We start from the raw sequence: 9,998 nt of genomic DNA, 5'->3' as shown, positions 1-9,998 counted from the left end.
CCACATTCGCTTTACCTAGGTGGTAAAGGATCTCACAGTCGTAGTCCTTGACTACATCTAGCCACCTGCACTGTCTCATGCTCAAGTTCGACTGATCCATGATGTGTCTTAGGCTCCTGTGATCCGTGTATATGGTGCAGCGGACCCTATAGAGGTAATGTCTCCAAATATTGAGAGTGAATACCACCGCTCCTAACTCCAAATCATGAGTAAGGTATCTCGTCTCATGCGGATTCCGTTGTCGCGATGCATAGGCTATCACCCATCATCTCTGCAAGAGGACCGCTCCCAGTCCTGTGATGGATGCATCACAGAACACCAAAAAATTGTCGACTCCCTCTGGAAGAGTCAATACTGGGGCCTCACACAAACGCTGTCGGAGGGTCTCAAACGCCCTATGCTGCTCAGGGACCCACCAAAAATCCACCCATTTCCTTGTTAGACGAGTCAGGGGTACTGCAATCTTGGAGAAATCCTATATGAATCTCCGGTAGTACCCTGCCAATCCCATAAAACTCCTTATGTCTGAGGGAGATTTCGGAACCTCCCACTGCATGACTGCCTCGGTTTTGGACGGTTCGACCAAAATCCCTTTCTATTTAACGAGATGTCCGAGGAACTGGACCTCTCGTAACCAAACCTCACACTTCGAGAACTTAGCATAAAGCCGTTCCCGCCTCAAAACTCCCAATAACTCCCGCATATGCTCCTCATGTTGCTCTCGGTTCTTGGAATATACCAAGATATCATCTATGAACTCGATGACCGAGCGATCATGCATCGGTTTGCATACACGATTCATCAGGTCCATAAACATTGTTGGCGCGTTAGTGAGCCCAAATGACATCACCACAAACTCGTAATGTCCATAACGAGTCAGAAACGTGATCTTCTCCACGTCCTCCTCTCTGACCCTGACCTGATGATACCCAGATCTCAAGTCTATCTTAGAAAACCAAGATGCACCCTGTAGCTGGTAAAATAAATCATCTATCTTCGGGAGAGGGTATCGGTTCTTCACTGTTAACTTTTTCAACTCCCGGTAGTCGATGCACATTCGATGTGAACCATCCTTCTTCCTGACGAAGAATATTGTCTCTCCCCAGGGAGAACTCCTCGGACGAATGAACTGCTTTCCCAGCAGTTCCTGCAGCTGTGAAGACAGCTCCTGCATCTCTGGTGGTGCCAACCGGTACGGCGCCTTGGTGATGGGAACCATACCTGGAACTAGGTCAATCCTAAACTCGATCTGCCTCTCCTGAGGTATCCCTAGTAACTCCTCCGAGAACACGTCAACATAGTCCCTGGCCACTAGGACCTCCGAGACTGAAATCTGATCCCTGGCTCGCGTATCCACCACATACGCGAGATAACCCGCACACTCGTGCTGAATATACTGTCTAGCCCTGGTGACTGAACAAAACCCTGATCCCACTCTGGTATCCTCACCATAATCAATCAACTCTCCTCTACTTGGGGTTTGAACCACTACCTGTTTACCCTCACAGTCGATCATGGCGCCGAATCGACTAAGCCAGTCCATCCCCAGAATCACACATGCATCCCCCATGGGGATCGAAATCAATATATTGGGAAGGACACCCTGAAGATCTCCAACTCACATCCTTGGTAGACTGAAGAAGCAGAAACCTCATGTTCGTTGGCGATAGAGACTCGTAACGGACACTCTAGATCTCCTAATAGTACTTTGAACTCCCTACTAAATGTATGAGATACAAATGACCGATTCGCCCCTGAGTCAAATAAAACTAATGAAGGTAAGGAGTTCACTAAAAACGTACCTAATCACAGGTAAAAACAGATAAGCATAAATCATATAAAGTCCAATAAGATAAGGGATAGAAACATACCAACAACCACATCTGGTGTTGCCCTGGCCTCCTCTGCGGTGAGCTGGAAGGCACGCCCCTGAGCCTTCGGGGGCTCAACTCTACCTGGCCTCCCGTCCGTAATCCTCAATGTAGCTGGCGCGGGAGCCTGCACCGGCTTAGCGGCAAGAAATAGACAATTGGCTTTCAAGTGGCCATCCTGATCATAGTGATTACATAACCTCATACTCAGAACTGAGGCGGGATGGTGACAATCCTTCGCAGAATTCCTCTCCTTGTCACACCTGTGGCACCCACTACCAGCTCGACAAACCCCAGAATAATCCTTGCCGCTCTTTCCACAAGTGCGGCTCTACTGACCCCCGGTCCTAGAATCAGCAGTCTTATACCGCTTCGGCGCCGGCTGTGACTTTGTCGGGGCCTTTTGCTACTCCCTCAACTGCAACTCAATCTCCAACTCACGCCGCCTAGCAGCTTCCTGTAAATCCAGTAGAGTATCATTTCGCTGGGTGGCAACAAACTGACGAATGTCAGTCTTGAGCATGCTCAGAGAACATGTCATCTAGGCTTGCTCAGAAGCATACTCCGGGCATAACATGTCCCTCTCCGTGAACATGCGGGTGATCTCTGTCACCGACTCCTCATCCTGTCTCAAACTCAAAAACTCCTGAGCCAAACATTCCCACTTGACCCGCAGAATGTAACGAGCGCGGAAGATATCCCTGAACTGCTCCCAAGTAACAGCAGCTCTCTGATCATCAGTGCACAACCCAGTCGTCAATCTCCATAAGTCCATGGCCCCGAGCCTCAGCATGTTCAGGGCACATCTGACCTTCTGGTCAGTAGGACATGAGAATGTGAAGAAATAGCCATCCACGTCAGACAGCCACCTCATGGCTCTAATCAGATCATGGGTACCATCAAATGTCGGGGGCTTCGTGCTATCGAAGTCCCGGTACTAGAAGCCCCGAATGGCTCCTTTTTATCTTGCCGTTGTTACATCCGATGCAGCTACAGTGGCAGCCATCTCTGCAAGGGCTGCATAACGCTCGTTGAAATACTCGACCATGGCGGTCATAATAGACCCAAACATCTTCGTTATTTGTGGCCGGAACATAGAAGCAACCTCATCATGTAGGATCTCTCGAATCCTGACATCTAGCTCATATTTCCTCATCTGCACCACATACTCGGGTGCTGCTGGCCCTCCTGGCCTCCATCTCCTATTCCTGATCCTGACCCAGATCCAGTCACAAAGCATCTCGTAACCACCATTCTGAAAACATACCAAGAAGATATCATATAATCCGCATAATAACAGGGGACCAACTCCCAACTAAACCCTAGGGGTTGTGACTTCCTTGGTATACGTATGGGTCCTGTGCTTTTAGTAGTATAGGCCCATACTACCTTCCACACCTACCCATATCTGTCTCAAGTATCACCACAACACCCTAACAGTATAAATATGCATGGTGGTCACTTATTCCTCACTCTTAGAGGAAAGCTAACTATCCCATAACTGGCCTATTAGCCTCACACAACCCACCCATGAAACTTCCACCAACCCTACAGCACTCATGTATGCTAACCATACATAACGCTGGACCCTATAGACTTTCGAATACCTGATTCTACCCTAATCCATTCATTAAACAATAATAGGAAATAAGGCCAAACCAAACATTCTTAGGCAATAAGATCTTAATTATGTACAACCGTGATGCATACACAAGCAACTACAGTACTGATGTCAATTTCATATAAGGAAACCCTAGGCTATCAGGCATCATGTAATCAGGCAATCTATCATGCAATTCCTTAACATCCCTAGCCTAGTACTAACATGCTATTCTAACATATCATAATATCAAATAACCGTATGGTACTATACTAAAAAATAGCCCTTTAATGAGGCGCAAACAATGACGCGCGCTTATAGAGGACACACATTTGTGCGTGCCGTAAAAAATAATGTCAACTTTGCAAAATGTGAAGGATAGAGGACACACATTTTTGCGTACCCTAAAATTAATTCGTTTTATATTTTTTTAGGAAGGCGTGTTCTCGCTTTTTTTTTTAATCGAAAATGGTGGGAATTGAAATCCCAAAAAATTAAACACCCGCCTCATGCTTCTTCTCCTTTTACAATCCTCTACCAAAGAACCCTAATTCTATTGTTAGGTTGTCAATCCTTTTGAAGCAGCTCATCTTCCTGTACCTTAATCTACACTCTCTTTCCCTTCTCTTTGCAAGCCCTAAGCCACCATCACCAGCATCGAACCCTATCAACTCTAAGCGGCCAAGGATTCTGTAAAGAGTGTTTGTCTCGTATGTTTTCTTCAGCGCCATCAGACACTACTCTTCCCTATCCAGGATGTCGCCAAGTCTCCGTAGGTTTTCATCAGCGCTAGTCGACAAAAAGAACTAGGGCTTTGAACCACATCTCAATAAATTGTTCAGAGAGATCCAGCGGCTCCTCTCACTCAAAACACCTTCGATTGAAGGTTATGTGACTCCTTACTCTCCTCATTCTCTCCTCGTCGTTGGTGTATGTCGCCCTCCCTCGCTGTCTCCTTCTACTTCTCTCGTGAACATTCTTAAAAGTAACAATAAAGGTATTTGGTTTAGTGTTTTGATATTTATTCTTCATGTGAATCTATTCCAATCAAAATCTGATTCATATTTAAGTCCTCAATAAAATAATGAAACTATTGTCAATTCTTCCCTCTTCGAATCTATAATCGATTTCTTTATAAGATGGGGGATATATTGGCCGGTGACGGCGAGTCACCGAAGCTTCCGATTCCTGGAAAATGAAACATACTAATTACCAGTGCCCTTCTTCCGTCAACAACGTTCCTCACCTTGGGAATATCATCGGTTGTAAGTACAGTTGCAGGTGTCGGTTGTTTAACTGTATAATTGTGACCGGTTAATACTTAATTGTCAATTGGATTTCTTGTTAATAGCTAGGTGTGTTGAGTGTCGATGTGTTTGCTCGGTATTGTCGACTGAGGGTGTATAACACTATATACATTTGCGGAACTGATGAATATGGAACGGCAACTGAGACCAAAGCTTTGCAAGAAAATTGCACTCCCAAAGAAATATGCTATAGGTAATTACGTTTCTATATTTCGTGTTATCTGAATTTTGTAATGAATTTTCACGTAACGATCTCAATTTGAATGTAACGTTACAAGGTTTGAACAGTTGATTTTGGATTCTAAAATTATAGTTCCACTATTAAAACATCGATTCTTATTCTTATCGTTTTATTTTTCTTTCTAGATATCATGCGATTAACAGGGATGTCTATAATAGATGGTGTTCTTGCAAGTCTTATTTATGTTGAAGATCAAATAAGAGAAGATGATGCACATGTTATTCAATCTTTTACTAGTCAAGGCATCATCAATGTATACTTACTTTCTGGTGACAAAAAAATTTCAGTTGAATGTCGCATCAGTAGTCGGAATCCCAAAACAATAGGTAATAAGTATTAATAATAACAACAAAATAATGTTATTCAAGTTAAAAAAAAGATTTCATGATGATCAGGTGTTGTATGGAGCTACACCTAATGAGAAAAGTAAGTTTATAAGCCAACTCCAGAAGGACAACCAGAATGTTCTTACAACAGAGACAACAATTGTATGTCATGTATCTGAAGCCAAGGATTCACCAAACTGGCAAAAAGTATTGGGAGAAGAACTTTCAAAACATTTGACAACTTGAGGATTTAAGTCTAACCTTAGAGGTCAATATCTTCTTCACTGTAACTTTTAAATTCATTGTGGTATTACATATTTTGTATCCCTTCAGGAATTAAGAATTAGGAATTCGTTTAAAAGTATATTCTGAATTTTTTGCTTACAATGATGCTTTATACCTTTCTTGCCTTTCCCCCCCTAATTTCTCTTTTGCTTGTTTTATTTTTCCCTTTTTTGTTTTTGGTCAAGTTTGAGGCTACATGATCCATTTGGGCTTGGTTGTCTTAGAAGAATCTTTACATTGTCATTAAAGTGATCACATTAGTTTTAGTGGAAAGAAATGGATTTGTTTTCATAACTAGAACCATTACATTCACACATTTTAACCTCAATTTTCAATTTAATTATATAGTTGAAATTTTTGACAAATGGTGGGTAACTGGTAGGTGAGGCTGAAACTGAAGGAGTGCCATCTTATGTAAGAGAAACAATTTTCCTCTGTGGAATATCCTTGTCACCTAGACTTTTTAATATTTCCAATAAGTTTCCTTCATAAGAAGATTTCAAAAATCTATCTTTGAAAAGGTAGTTGAAATTAAGTTGCGTTTTACTTCCATCAAGCAGACAATTGTATACCTTTTTGGCCTCAACCAAAGCTAAAAGTCTTGTGTAATATGTGATAATGACTATTTTACCCTTGTTATCAATGGATGACATGCAATGGTTCTTTAACCATCCTTTTTTGCCTACTATTTGCAGATTCCAAGAAAGAGAGTGCCTTCCAAGTATTTCAAAAAAAAAGTGGAAGAAAAGCGTATGCAGTTTAAAGAAAGTGGTATGTTCTTAGATAGCACCCTCATTATAATTTTTAATTATTTACAATAAACAATCATCTCTAAATGTTTTTGATTAAATATTTTTTTATTAACAGGTAGAGGACTAGTAGTATCTTGGGCTTTGTGTGCTATATGTCTGTTTAGACATGTCTCCCATTTCATTGGAGCCAAAGCTTGGTGGATCCATGCAATGCATTCCATTGGTTTCCACTTATATTTATCTTTATTCACATTACTAGTTCAAGGATGCCAGCTTATAATTGATGGAATGAAAAGTCTCATGAGGGGCAATCTAAACATGAACACATTAGTTGGTCTAGGGGCAATATCGTCATTTACCGTTATCACATTCGCTGCTTTAATACCCAAACTAGTAATCACTATCACCTGTCGATAAAAAAAATCAAGTCTTGACATTTCTTGAAAGCATGAATCTTGATTTATTTTTTTGTATAGGGTTGGAAAGTGTTCTTTGAATAACCGATTATGTTGATAGCATTTGTTTTATTGGGAAGGAATCTTGAACAAAGAGCTAAGATTAAGGCAACTAGTGATATGACAAGGCTTCTTAGTGTTCTTCCACCAAAAGCTCGTTTTTTAGTGGTAGGTGGTGATGTTGAAAAGTCAACCTTAACTGTCGATTTTCCTTGTGACAGTCTTTCTGTTGGAGATAAAATTGTTGTACTACCTGAAGTAAGTAAAAAGTTATTAATTTTTGTAATATAAAATACTTTTATAAATTTAATTAATTTACAAAATGTTATGTTTATTATTATTCAGGATCATGTTCCTGCTGATGGTATAGTGACAGCTGGCATAAGCATAGTGGACGAGTCAAGTTTCACTTGGGAGCCACTCCCTGTCACTAAGCTTCCAGGGGTAATTATAGTTTCATTCTCAAAGAATATATAATTAGTGTAAATTATTTTTTTTGGTATCTGAGTATAGCTGATTTTTGGTATCTAAATATATAATGTGTGTTGTTTGTAATTATATGTAGGTTGTTGCTTGTCCATGTGCATTGGGTTTAGCAACACCAACTGTTGTACTGGTAAACCCTTTTGTCTGATATATTTCCTTTCTTTTATTTAAAAGACTAAAATACCTCGATATTTATATATATTGTGTAGGTGGGAACTTCACTTGGTGCTATAAGAGGATTACTTTTACGCGGTGGAAGTATTTTAATTAGAAAATTCTCTCAAGTCAACTCAATTATTTTTGACAAAACATGGATATTAACAATCGGTAAACCTATTGTCACAAAAATACTCACAAAAACACCCCAAGAATATTCCGAATTAAAGTTATGTTCTAATCTTTTAGTTTGTGCCTAAATAATAATTTTACAAAGTTTAATATAAACAACTATAATGCAGGCTAAGTTCAATAGAAACATCGTCTGAAAATGATGTTCTGAAGTTAGCTGCTGCTGTTGAATCTAATACAATACATCCAATTGGAAAAGCTATTCGGGAAGCTGCTAAGGTTGCTAAATGTCCCAATGTAAAGGTACCTTATAAAAATTACTGTTTTGCCCTTACTGAAATGAAATCACTACTTTTTTTTTTCTTTTTAAAAATATGATTGATTGATTTATTAATGGTATGCAGGCTGATGATGGAACATATATGGAGGAACCTGGTTCCGGTGCAGTAGCCTCAATTGGGAAGAAGATAGTTTATGGTGGGACATTGGAATGGGTTAGAAGGTATAATAAGAAAAAAATGAAAATATTATGCTGTAAATAATAGGAAGAAATGATGAGTATATATTAGTGGTATGTTCTTTATCTTTTTTATATTTTTTTAGTGGTTTGTATATATTAATATATTATATTTTTATGTTTACACAACAACCATAAGTTGTGAATTCAAGTCATTACTTGTCATCCACGCCCGGAGAGCAGCCCAGTACACCAAGTGGCAAACCAATGATATGGAGGATTTTTTTGACATGATATTTAGAACAAGAAGATGCCCCTTAATAGCAATATAGTATTAGGTTATATAGTTAGGGAAAACCTATTAATAACAATGTACAATCAGATCACTTTAATATCAATGTATTATATCTTTTTGACATGATGTTTTTGGATGAAATTGATTGTTTTATTATATATATTTTTTCGATATTTTTGTATTATGCGTAAAAGAGTATCATAAAGGCACGTCGTATATGCATATTGTAAATAGTTGCTGATGTTTATGACACGCAAATACGTGTCATCTTCATTTATGACAGGGGATTTAATGATACGTAATGTGTGTCCTAAACGTGCGTTGTAAGGTGACGACACGCAAATGCGTGTCATTTTCCTTTATGACAGGGCCTTCTTTGATACGCGTTGCATGTCGTAAATGAGCGTCGTAAATGAGCGTCGTAAATGCGTGTAGTAACTGCGCGACGTAAATGCGCGTCGTCTATAGACGACGCGCAAAAGCGTGTCGTCTCTTGTTATAACAGGGCCTTCCTTGACACGCATTTACGTGTCGTCTGAGCATTTTACGACACGCATTGTGCGTCGTAAAAGGCTGTTTTCCTAGTAGTGGTATTTTGAGGCCTACTTATTGGCTCCGACTGATCGTACACCTTGCATCCTCCTTTGATATTTTGAAAACTTTTTTAAAAAATAATTTTGAAAATCTTTTCCTTGCTTTGAGACTAGATTCACACAAGTGTTCCTCGAATTCACTCAAACCAAGGCTATGATACCAACTTGTAACACCCATAAAAAAATCATGCCAAATTTAAACTTTTTCAAAACATTTCAAACCATTCATTATTAAACTTGTTTTCAAAATAGTATAACATCAGAGTATCATAAAAACAAGTCATAAACATGAGAAGATGTAAGATCATGCATTTGCCTTCCCGTGATCATTTGATGTACCTGAAACCAAAATTGAGACTATAAGCCCGAAGCTTAGTGAGTTCCCCCAAAATACCGATACACTGCACATAACACATATACAACTAACAACATGTACTGGTTTCACAGCTTTACAGACTGGATTACCCCTAGGCCCACAATGTGAGTCTGCATTGCCTTTTAGACCCACAACTAACATCTGGATTGCCACCGAGCCCACAGTACAAGTCTGGTATGCCCTATCCGGCCCTCAGCTCGTAATCTGGAATGCTCTCGAGCCCATAGTACAAGTTTGGCATGCCTCGCCCGGCCCTCAGCTCGTATCTAGAATGCTCCCGAATCCTCAGTATGAGTCTGGCATGCCCCACCCGACCCTCAGCTCATATCTGGAATACTCTAGGGTTTGTTGGTTACCGCACGGAGCAGTATAACCTCAACCCATCCCACACAATATGTCGACATATAACACAACTAATGCGCATACAGATAATCACATAACAATACAAGTAGTCCTACAGATCTACCTAACTGGCATAGCAACTAACATGCAACACTAACTCATACTCAACATACTACCAACTGCTAGGATAACATATCCAATGGGCCGACATTGGTTCCTTTGACGCCTTAGTATAGTGAGGATAACTCACCTCTCAACTATCAAATCGAAGCGATAACTCAAACTCTCGAACCACGGCCATAAACTCCACTACCTATATTTACC

At 40.1% G+C, this 9,998-nt stretch overlaps 1 pseudogene; it reads left to right on the top strand.

Annotated features, from left to right (window-relative positions):
* Positions 1-4,907: 4,907 nt before the first annotated feature.
* LOC111887904 (copper-transporting ATPase PAA1, chloroplastic-like) lies at positions 4,908-8,166 on the top strand (annotated as a pseudogene).
* The last annotated feature ends 1,832 nt before the right edge of the window (positions 8,167-9,998 follow it).

Source organism: Lactuca sativa, chromosome 3, assembly GCF_002870075.4.
Source record: "Lactuca sativa cultivar Salinas chromosome 3, Lsat_Salinas_v11, whole genome shotgun sequence".
In the NCBI taxonomy this organism is placed as follows: domain Eukaryota; kingdom Viridiplantae; phylum Streptophyta; class Magnoliopsida; order Asterales; family Asteraceae; genus Lactuca; species Lactuca sativa.
The sequence above is the reverse complement of the archived record's forward strand: the minus strand, read 5'-3'. Positions and strand labels throughout refer to the sequence as shown.